Raw genomic sequence first — 12,037 nt, forward strand, 5'->3', positions numbered from 1 at the left:
AAACAATCCATGACCTCGCAACCTCCATCAATAACCGCGGACAAACTGACGTTATCTTTCTTGATCTATCAAAAGGCTTTGACCGGGTATTGCATTATTCTGGTGACATGACAACTTATTTGGTAATTGCAAGGTCACAAAATGGATTAAAAATTACCTTCCCGACAGGACCCAGTATACTCACTGCAACAGCTACTCGTCCGAACGCTTACCAGTTCAATCTGGAGTGCTGCAAGGCACAGTACTAGCTCCTATTCTTTTCCTCATTCTTATTAATGAATTAGCTGAGAAATCGCATGTGACAGTCCGCATGTTCGCAGATGATTGTATAATATATAAAGAAATCAACAATGCTACAGACCAAGTTACGCTGAATAATGCACTTAGAAACGTTACAAACTGGTGCCGATCATGGCAGATGTATATTAACCTAGATAAATCTGTCTGTATGACAATATATAAAAAAAGAAGCCTCTGACGTTCCCCTATGTAACAAATCAAGTACCGTTAAAAGTCGTTGACCATTACAAGTACCTCGAGGTAATTATTTCCAGAGACTTAAAGTGGGATAAACAGGTGTCATCTATTTCAGGTAAGGCCTTTTCCGCTCTTTGCTTGCTAAAACGGTCACTTCGGACTGCTTCACAAGTACAAAACTATTAGCATATACATCATTAGTTCGCTCAATTCTTGAATATGGTATTATAGGTTGGTTTCCGCACACGAAAAGACTTATTGATAAATTAGAAGCCGTACAAAGGAAAGCAATTAGATGTGTCTACAACAAGTATCGACGCCGTGATTCACTTTCTGAACTTCTTGCGAGAGCAGTTCTTTTCAGAATAAACAAACGTGCAAAGCTTCTACGTCTCAAGTTCGTATTCCAGCTCTTAAATAATTAAGTAAACGGAAATAGCCGACGACCCCTATCGTTCTCGGACACCAGGCCCACTACAACAAAATTTAGTAGACACTTGAAAGAGTATAGATTCCACAATGATACATTTAGGTTCTCATTTTTCCCACGGGCAATAACAGAATGGAATGCACTACCTGAACACGTCGTTGGTAGTAGTTCAACTGATACGTTTGTCTCAAGACTAACTAATTATATTTGTCTACTCCCATAGCTTGAAAAATAAATGTATGTATCGGTGTTTCTCATGTCAGTAATAGTTCGTGGTAAGTTTTCTTTCTTTTAAATATGTTTATAGTGCTATTAATACCTTTGTGTATATGAATAGCATACACTGACATGACTTGCAGGAAAGTGTCGGTAGTGCCCATTATTCTTTGTCCACAATATTTGGAATTGCTAATAACAGAAACTGGTAACCATGTTTGATACCACTTTCACTGTTGCATTTGTGTCCCGACCCTGCTACATCCTTATATATAAGGCTAGCAGTATGTATTAAATAATAAAAAAATAAAATGCCACGGCGCCATCGAAGTGCTCTCTTTCGTGCGTTCAACGCAATCGCAGGTATTGTCTTGTGAACCATAGAAAAATGGCAAAAGAAATGAATTGAGCCACCAGTGAGATTCGAACTCACGATCTCCTCTTTACTAGACAGGCGCTTTAACCAACTCAGCCACGGCGCTTTTTTTTTCTTTATTGCCGGAACTTTCACGTAGCAAACACAAAGGATACCATCTTAGTAAGTGCAGTAAGTGATACAGAAATAAACACAAACACACTTTCAAGTTTGTGCGCATGCATATTGTGCGGTAGTCACATTGTGGCTGACCATGTCATGTTTAAAATTCCTTTAACGTAGCGAGGAGCTCAATGCTCGCCAGCCAATCCGGAGGACATTCTTGATCTTTAATCACATAATGAACTTTGAAATAGCTTCCCGGAAGAGCAGCCGCGCAGGCCGGCTGTCAGGCTCACAATAAAACCGGCTATTCGAGCCCTCCATAAACAGTGGAGGCCCATTAGCATAATTAAGTCCAAAGGCATCCCGTCCTCATTTTCTACCGACAAATATCTAATACCTCATGAACTTAAAGGCAATTCCTTCCGTAGTGTTCTTTGAAGAACGTCCCAAAAAAATACCCCTGCCCAACAATGCAAAAAAACATGGTCAATTGTTTCGAGCTGTATACATACAAGGCAATTTGCTCCCCAAGGTAAATAAAAACTCCTCTCTTGTAAGAATGCCCGTGCCGCTGAAGTTCCGGTATGGAACTTAAAGAAAAAGGATTTAGTGTTTGGCTGCACCTGCATTTTCTTAACACACTTTAATACGTCGTTTCCCTGTCCTCAACTGTTTATGGCTCTGTACATCGGAACCGGCATAATCATGTCAACTATATCCCTGCACAATTTCTTCCGCGACACCGAAAAAAGATAATCATTAGAGAATCGTACGGACAGAAAATGTACACTATCAACAACTTCCCTTAGGTACTCTCGAAGAGCCCCAGGCATACTTAAATTGCACACCACGTACATCGGCAGATGCTTGCTCAGTCGTAACTGGCACATTGTGCGCAGAAAGGGGTCATGCACGCCTCGAAAGAAAAAGAAAAAAACGGTTTACTAGCTGTTTCACAAGAAGATGTGACAGGCCTAAGCCCCCGTCCTTGACTCTCCTAAATAAGTTCGTACGGCGGCACCTCTCACATTCTGATGCCCAAATGAACACAGCAAAAACTCTGTGGAACCTTTGCACATTTAAACGAGAGCAACAGAAAACTTGCATAACGTACCATACTTTGCTTATTAAAAACAAGTTACATACAGTAGCTCGCGCAAACATCGAGAGATGAGCACCTGTCCAATTTGTTGTTTTTTCCTTGAGTCGTTTGGCCTCTTCTAGCCAATAGTCCTCATTCCGCCGGTAATGTTCAAGCGGAACGCCCAAGTATTTAGCTGGCGCTTTAATCCATCTAATGTTGGCGAACATTTCCGGTGTTGACTGCCATTCACCATGCCAAAAACCGAGACACTCATTCCAATTTGCAAAGCTCCCTGTTGTGTTTCCGAAATGTTTAACAATTGTTGTTACCTCTGTAATGCTTTCTTTAGTTGTACAGCACACCGCTACATCGTCTGCATATGCCGGGAGTTTCACTTCGACTTCCATGAGTTTGAAGCCCTTTATGCTACTGTTTTGAATAATTGCCAAACAAAAGCTTTCTAGATAGATGGCAAACAAAAGCGGGCTGAGAGGACACCCCTGGCGCACGGAAAGCTCTATCTTAATGGGGGCCCCCAGTGTCTTTTTAATAATCAGCCATGTTGAGCAGTTCCGGTACGCCAGAGCTACCCCATCAGCGATGATTGATCCTACATTCACGTACTCAAGAACTAATAACAAAATTTCGTGTGGGGCAAAATCAAAGGCTTTTTCTAAATCTATCTCCAGGATGGCAACGGCATATTGAAAATCGTCACAGCATTCCAAGACGTCTCTCATCGTGTGTACATTTGTCGCAATAGTGCGTCCCTTTATACAACAAGTCTGGTGTGGTCCTACAAGATCCTTAATTATTGACTGTAATCGGATTGCAAGAACTTTCATGAAAACTTTGTAATCCGTGTTGGTCAATGAAATGGGTCTGTATGCTGTGACTAGCCTCAGCATTGCTTTTTGGTTCGTCTTAGGAATAAGGACGGTATGGGCTTCAGAGAAAGACGGTGGTAATCTGTTGGTAGGAAAAACTTCGTCAAACAACGCTTTCAACAAAGGCACCAACTCGTTCTTGAACGCTTTATAAAAGGCCGCGCCAAGACCATCCGGGCATGGCGACTTATTAGGGCTCAGGTTATCTATAGCACTTTCTATTTCAGCATGCGTAATGGGTGCTTCTAGAAGTGACTTCGTTTCCGCTGATAGTTGAGGCATACGAGAAAGATAGTTTGCTCTGTATGCCTCGATATCGACTGGCCGGTATGCAAAGAGCCGCTCGTAATGCCGTGTGAAAAGCACCTGCGATGCTCTCCCGGTCATTCATTTCTTGGCCATTCTCTTCAATCACTTCTATTTCGTTTCGCCGCGCATGCGTCTTCTCGATACCTAGCGCCCGTTTCGTGGGCGTTTCACCCACGGCCTATGATTGTGCTCTGGCTCGAAGGAGCGCCCCGCGATAGCGGTTCTCCTCGAATTGTTCCAGCTGTTGTTTTATCCTAAGTAGGTCTTCTTTAAAAAGACCGGGCGCTTTGCTTTCCAGCGCAATTAGTTTCTGCAATGTTTCCTTCAGCCCGTTCTCTCTCATTTTTTCACGGTATTTCAAGACGCTGCTTCTTTCGATTGCCTTTATTTTAAAACTTTGTTTTAGTAATTCCCAATCAACACCTATCTGCTTATTACCGTCCAGTTTAACCTCGTTTATTTCTTCTGACACATAACGAATAAAGCGATCGTCACGTAGTAGCGTTGCGTTAAATTTCCACAGATCCCAGTTAAAACTATTACATCTTTTTTTTTCTCACCCACATTGCATTTCACTAAGCAATGGTCTGAGGAGGAGGAGAAACATTTATTTAAAAAGAAAAAGAAAGGACATGCAGGTGTCTTTCTGCTCGTGCGGGAGGCGCCCTTAGTTCAGGGCTCCTGCGGCTCTTGCTGTCTCCCGGGCCCGCCGCACCAGTTGCTGCTGGTTACGAGGGTCCGAACTAGTCAGCACGGCCTCCCACTGCTCGGGTGTGGGGTTGGGTACTTGCGGGGCCGCCTTCACGTTGTGGCACGCCCATGTGGTGTGATATAGGGAGGCGTAATCATTACAAAGGGGACATTTGTATGAATATAGTGTAGGGTGGATTGCGTGTAGTCTGCTTAAATGTGGGTATGTATTGGTTTGTAGTTGTCTCCATGTTACGGCGTCTTCACGTGAGAGGGTCTTGTGTGGAGGTGGGTATTGTCGTCTGTTCAATCTGTGGTGTTGTAGTATGGCGTTGTATTGTAAAGGTACGGGCTCCATGGATGCGTCCGTATCCCTTTCTTGTGGCGCCCGGGAGGCATGAGCTCTGGCTACAGCGTGCGCACGCTGATTTCCACGGAGGGACTCGTGTCCTGGAGTCCACACTATTTCAACGTCCGGGAATGCGGAGGCCTGTTTGAGGAGTCGGTGGGCGATTGAAGATATTCGACCTCTTGCGTAGCTACGCAAGCTGCCTGGGAGTCGGTAATAATTGTGACGTACTCGTTGGTCAGACTAGAGGTGATGGCCAAGGCGATGGCTATCTCCTCCGCTACGAGGGCGCTGTCAGTGCGCACAGTCATCGAGACCACCTCTTGTAGGTTATAGTCGACAACGCTGGCCGTCATGGCTGCTTTCTGGGGGTACTGCGCGGCATCTGTGTATAGTGTGGTGGGGAGACTGCCATATCTTGTCTGTAGAGCTTTTGCGCGAGCTTGGCGACGATCGGCATGATGTTCCGGGTGCATGCTTCTGGGGATAGGGGCTACCTTGATGTGCTCTCGGAAGTTGAGGGCCAGATGGATTGCTTGTTCGTGGCCTTTGCTGTGTGTGGGGTAGCCTAGGCGCGCTAGGACTGTTCTTCCTGTTGGTGTGAGGGCTAGTCGTTCTCGTTGGCTTGTGAGGTGGGCGTCTATAATTTCTCTTATAGTATTATGGACTCCTAGGGCTTCAAGCTTGAGTGTCGCTGTTCCCGGGGTAGGCCGAGCGCTTGCTTGTAGGCTTTCCGAAGAAGTACGTCTAATTGATCTATCTCCTTGGGAGTGAGGGGCAAGTACGGGGCAGCGTAGGCAATGCGGCTGACTATCAGGGCCTGGACGAGCTGTATTATGTCGTCTTCTTTCAGTCCGTATTGTTTGGTGGTGATACGGCTGACCATTCGCATGATCTGGAAGGTGGTCTGCTTGAGACGTTGGATGGTGTATGCGCCTCCGCCGTCCTGTTGTATGTGGAGTCCGAGAATGCGGACGCGGTTTACTGTGGGTATTTCTTTGTCGTCGAGGGTGAGTGTGATGTTTGGTAGTTCATTGAGTTTTCTTCGGGATTTCTGTCGAACGACTAATAGTTCTGACTTCTCGGGGGAGCACCGGAGACCACTTGTTTTTGCATATTGCTGGACGACGTCGGTCGCTTGTTGAAGGGCGTCTTGTTTCTCTCCTTCGGAACCAGTGGTGGTCCAGATAGTGAGGTCATCGGCGTATATTGCATGCCTGATTCCTGGTATTGCGTTGAGTTTGTCAGGTAATTTCATCATAGCAATATTGAAAGGGGTGGGTGATAGAACAGCACCTTGTGGGGTTCCTGTGTTGCGGGTAGGTAACGTCGGGGTTCTGAGTGAGCCAATGCCTATTGTGGCCGTGCGGTTGCTTAGAAAGGCGCGTATATAATTGTAAGTATTACGACCACAGTTCGTGAGGCTTAGGTTTGTAAGGATGGTATGGTGAGCCACATTGTCGAAAGCGCCTTTGAGATCGAGTGCTAAAATCGCTCCGGTGTTGTGCGGTGAGATGTGTTCAAGGACTTGTTCCTTCAGCTGAAGAAGGATGTCGTGGGTAGAAAGGTGGGGCCGGAATCCGAACATTGTTTCGGCAAAGAGGTCGCTGGATTCTAGGTAAGGTTGAAGCCGGTTCAGAATGACATGTTCCAGAAGCTTGCCTAGGCATGAAGTCAGTGAAATTGGTCTCATATTTTCTAAGCTGGAGAGTTTGCCTGGCTTCGGAAAGAGTATGATGTCCGCGTGCTTCCAGTCTGCTGGTAGTGTACCCGCTTCCCAGTGATGATTAAAGAGGTCAGTAAGAGATTGAATGGTGCTATCATCCAGATTGCGCAGGAGCTTGTTATTTATTTTGTCCTTGCCTGGGGTGGTGTTTCGTGTGAGTGCATGGAGTGCTTGTTGCACCTCAGCTGCTCTGAGAAAGAGACGGGTAGCACAGTGTAAGTGTTACATGCAGGTATGGTTTGAAGGGACACGTAAATCCTGTCTAGCCGGGCATGGCTAGAGCCCTGAAAATGCGTGTACTGCACCTCGCGTTCCCCTTTTAGGCATTCGGCAACGTCGGCAATATCATGCTCGTCTATCAGTTCTTTTCACAATACGGTGCTCTTGTCGTTTGGTCTCTTGTTTGTCGCCCTATCCCTCCCACTCAATACGCAATTGAAATCCCCTAGCAAAACCAGTTGTTTCGTGACATTGAGATGCTTCTTAATCTCCGAAAAGAAAATGGTTCGGTCTTTATCCGCGTTTGGTGCATAAATACAAATGACCCGCCAGTCACGCTCGCCCAACGAAAACTCGCACCAGACAATCCTACCCGACACACATGAAAAATAATTTTGTATCACAAGGCTTTGCAATTTTTTAACAAAAATGATACAGCCAGCAGATGTTCCTATGGCATGGCTAACAAAAACAAAATACTTAGACGTGAAACGAAGCACCATGCCTCCGGTTTCCTCCTCCCCTTCAACTTTTGTTTCTTGTACGGCCAACACGTCAATGTCCTGGTCCACCAAGAGTCGATAGACCTTACTCTGCTTTTTCTTGGCCGCCAGTCCTCGCACATTAAGTGTGGCGAAACTAAAGGACAGGTTGGAAGCCATCATTCACTAATATTCTTAAAGGGAAACCCGAAGCATGGTGCTTACCTTTAATGTCTAGCACAACGCTAGACGTCACCGTGCTTGTCCGGTTGCCCGGTGTCGCTTTGTTGTGGCGCCGGATTGTCCCCGACACGCCTCCCTGCCACGACGTTCGGCACTGGCTTGTAGCCGGAGCGTCTCCCCAGAGGCGCCTTTGCAGGCGGTCCATCCGCCTTGTTTGCCTCATGGCTACCTTTGAGGTCTTCTTTTTCCAGTGGTCGCTTGACGGCCGCGCCAGAAACCGATGTATTGGTGGTCCCGTCAGCTGCCTGGTCCTTGCAGTCGGTCAGCGCGCTGACCACATCTTGCGGAAGATGCTCCCCTTTCTCAACGTCTTTCTCTGCCGTTGGCGGTGTCCTCGGAGATTTATTCGCGAGTTTAGGGGGCCGGTGTGTCTCCTCTGCAGGAGGTGCCACTGTAGTGGTGGCCTCCTGCAGTTTGGCCACGTCTTCTGTACCTCTGGCAGCTTCCTCAGCTTCAGCCACGTCCATGACTTCCTCTGCTGTCTTGTCACCTTCAGGCTGACCTACCGCTGCGGCGTAAGAACGCTCACATTTGGCGTCAACATGCCCGAAACGTCGGCACAAAGAACATCGGGGTACTTTACAGTCGCGGCGTACGTGACCGTTTCCTTTGCAGCGCAAACACTGCATCGGCCGTCCAGGGGCGACGACGAGGGCCAGCTTACTGGCGACCCGGATCTGATGGAGCAGGTCATCCACGGTGGCACCACTCTTGAAGTTCAACAGCACGTTCCTCGTCGTCGAGCTTTTGTCACTGACGCCTTCAACGCGCCAGCGCTCCCGGCTGACCTCCAGCACCTTGCCGAAGGCCGCAAATGCCGTCTTCACATCCTCGTCGTCGACACCGTGGAGTAGCCAGTGCAGCCGCAACTTCACCGTCCGGTCCTGCGGATCGATGATGAGGCAGCGCCGCCCCTTCACCTGAAGCTCCTTGACGGCCTGCAGACGCTTTGTTGCATCAGCGCCACACATGGTGACCGCCCAGACATGGTTTATCTTGTACGCTCCCAGCGCAACGACTTCAGGCAGCAATCCGGTAGGGCGCAGGGCGTCACGAAAATCTTCAACCTTAAAAGGCCTCGCCCGTGTGTCTCCGTGTAAAAACACGGTGTTCAACGCGACACGACCCGTAGGCAGCTGCGGCAAAACAATCTGATAGTCGCTATCGTCGTTTCGTTGAGCCTGTTACCGCGGGACACGCCCGCCTGAGCCGCTCCATAGGAGCCCATGATTGCACGTCCGTTCGCTGTGGTGGCCGGAAGTGGAATGAACTAAGCCACGGCGCCATCGAAGAGCGCGCCTTTGCGCGTTCAACGCAATCGCCAGTATTGTCCTGTGAGCCATGAATAAATGGCAAAAGAAATGAATTGAGGCACCGGTGAGATTAGAACTCACGATCTCCTGTATACTAGACAGGCGCTTTAACCAACTAAGCCACGGCGCTTTTTTTTTTCTTTATTGCCTGTTTGCAGCACAAACCAAGAACACATTCAAATGCTAAAACATGTCAACCACACCTTGGCTAACATTATATATTAAAATCGCTTCAGCTTGATCAGTTCATCAAGAATAGCCACCCACTCGGGAGGCTCACTCTAGGCACGATATATTTCCCGAATATACGCGACATTTTCGATGAAGTTTATTCTCGCCGGACGGGTATCGACATCCGAGTGTCGCACTGCCATTCTCGTTTTCCGCAGACCGTGGAGCCCAAGGAGCACAAACATATCGTACGGAACTCCTCCTTCGTTATCGGTTGGCAAATATCGAATACCAAGAGGTGTAATCGGTAGTTCTTTTTTAAGTGTACGTTGTAAGACATCCCAATGAAATATTGGATCCCAGCAATCGATGAAAGCGTGTTCAATGGTCTCTGGCTTTTTACAAATTAAGCAGTTTACTGTCCATAGCACATATATTCCTTTTTCTTCTAACCATGTTTTTACGGGTAGCGTGTTTGTGTGTAGCTTAAAGAAAAACGTTTTTTGAGAGGGTCTAACTGGCATTTTTTTCACCCGTTTCAGTACATCATCTCCTTGGCTTCCCCAGTTTACAGACCTGTACAATGGTATTGGCAACATTGTGTCAACTAAGTCTTTATACAGTGTTTTTCTTGTCACAGAGCACAGATATTGCATGGAAAACCGCACACGCAACATACGAAGTGAATCAACCACTTCGCACAGATACCCCCTAATACTTCCTCCCTTCACATCACTGGTCGTTACAACATATTGCGGCAGTGCTTTTCCCAAACGGACTTGAATTACTGTGCGTAGAAAATCGTTTCTCTGATCCCGAAAAAAAAAAAAGAAAACGCGACACAATTTGTCTGATAAACAAATGCGACAGGCCTAGCCCACCACTTCGAGCTGAACGAAACAAATTGGTTCTGCTTATCCTCTCCCAACTAGAAGCCCATATGAATACGGCAAAAACACGATGCATTTTTTGCACACTTGAACGACACATTGATAACACTTGCATAATATACCATACTTTCGCTACTAAAAAGAGATTGCACACAGAAGCGCGTCCAAACATTGACAAATCTCGGCCAAGCCAACCCTCTGATTTTTCACTCATTCTATCAGCTTCATCGGTCCAGTACTGTGCGGTATCATTATAGTGCTCGAGTGGCACACCCAAGTACTTAGTTGGCGTCGTTGACCATCGGATGTTTGCAAAGTGAGCTGGTATAATGTCCCAATGACCGTGCCATATACCGATGCTCTTTTGCCAATTGATCTGGGATCCAGATTGTTCACAGTACTTCTTTACAAGACGTACAGCTTCAAGAACGCTATCACGATCCTCGCAGAAGACTGCGATGTCATCAGCGTATGCCAGTACCTTGACTTCAGAAAGCTGTAGCCGAAATCCTCGGACGTTGTCATTGCGTATCACTGCTAAACAGAAAGGCTCGAGGTACAATGCAAAATGCAATGGACGTAGTGGACACCCTTGTCTAAGGGAAGATCTCGGTGACAGCTTCTCGCTGAGGGACTTATTAATTATAATCTGTGTCGTGCATTGGTCGTAGGCCATTTTGACGCCATCTAAGATTACTTTCCCTACGTTAACATATTCCAAAACAAGAAGAGCATCGGGGGACACACGGTCGAAGGCTTTCGCCAGGTCGAGTTGCAACAAAGCAACGCGTCTAGCGAAAACGTCGCAACACTCTAGAACGCTTCGCGCTACGTGGCTGTTTGTAGTACTAGTGCGGCCTTTTATGCCGCAAGTTTGATGCGGACCGACAAGATTTGTAATGACTGTTTGAAGTCTCTTTGCCAATACCTTCATGAGTATTTTATAATCGGTATTTGTAAGGCTTGTCGGGCCCTTGGCCCTCTCTGCAGCGCGCACGGGGGAAGCCTTTGAAACGCGCGCCACAACGGCACTCGTCGCATGGAGCATGCGCATAGATCGCGGTATCGTAAGAACTCGCGCGGGGACTGCCGGGAAGGCGGCTGCCCGATAAGAAGGCAGCGGAGACTGCACTCGGGGCTTTTTGCGGGGCGCGGGCCTGGGGAGGCGCTGGTGGGGCGTGGCCCGTCTAGGTTTCTGTCCGAGCGTGCTACGGAGCAGGGGGAAAAGCGTCTTTGTATTGTGTCTGCACGAAAGAGTGCTCTTGTTGTTCGCTTGTGGGACTATCTGCGCGCCTGGTTCGGTGCTTGCGTGCTTTCTGCGCTTTATGCATTCTGTTATCGCCCGAAAGATTGTGTCGGTTGATGGTTTGTAGCGGCCGTTCTTTCGTCGCTCCCTTTGGCTTGTATATTTTGTTGCTTCGCTGTTTTGCTGCTTGCTTCTTTGCTTTTGCTGCTTTTTGCTGCTTTGCTTATTTACTGCTTGCTTCTTTGCCTTGTTCTTTTCTGCTATTGGCCGCGAGGCTGCGGTAATATTGAGTGTTACATTCTATCGTAAATTAAAGCGGTTTTTGTTCTTTGCGCCACTGGTCCTCTGTCGTGCTGGTAGCGGCTCGCGGACCCCCTGAGCGAATGCGAGGGGCCTTCAGGCTAATTGGCCTGTATGCCCCAACCGATAAAAGCGGCTTGTGGTCATGTTTTCGGCATTAAAACCATGTGCGCACTTCTGAAAGAAGGTGGCAGTCGCTTATTTTTATGTGCCTCAGAGTATACATGTTCCAACACTTGAGCAAGCCCAGGTGCAAATGCCTTATAAAAGGCGGCTCCTAAGCTATCGGGACCCGGTGATTTGCCTGCAGGAAGTTTTTCGATCGCGTGTTCTGTTTCTCGGACGCTTATCGCTTCCTCGAGACTGGCTTTTAGTCGTCATCAACGCGCGGCATAAAATTCACGAAACTTGCTTCAAATTCAGCTCCCACGTGGATTGGGACGCCGAACAACTTGCGGTAGTGTTCGGTAAAGGCCTGTTCAATCATATTCGAGTCGCAAGTAACCTCATCCCGATAATTAATC

The 12,037-nt window shown here is 47.5% G+C and overlaps 2 non-coding genes across 2 annotated transcripts; both read right to left on the reverse strand.

Moving 5' to 3' along the window:
• Positions 1 to 1,529: 1,529 nt before the first annotated feature.
• On the reverse strand, positions 1,530 to 1,604 carry TRNAT-AGU (transfer RNA threonine (anticodon AGU)). The gene has a single exon. It is a non-coding gene; the product is annotated as a tRNA-Thr (tRNA).
• A 7,358-nt stretch (positions 1,605 to 8,962) lies between these two features.
• TRNAT-AGU (transfer RNA threonine (anticodon AGU)) lies at positions 8,963 to 9,036 on the reverse strand. Its single transcript has one exon. It is a non-coding gene; the product is annotated as a tRNA-Thr (tRNA).
• Positions 9,037 to 12,037: the final 3,001 nt, after the last annotated feature.

This window comes from Dermacentor andersoni, chromosome 6, assembly GCF_023375885.2.
Source record: "Dermacentor andersoni chromosome 6, qqDerAnde1_hic_scaffold, whole genome shotgun sequence".
In the NCBI taxonomy this organism is placed as follows: domain Eukaryota; kingdom Metazoa; phylum Arthropoda; class Arachnida; order Ixodida; family Ixodidae; genus Dermacentor; species Dermacentor andersoni.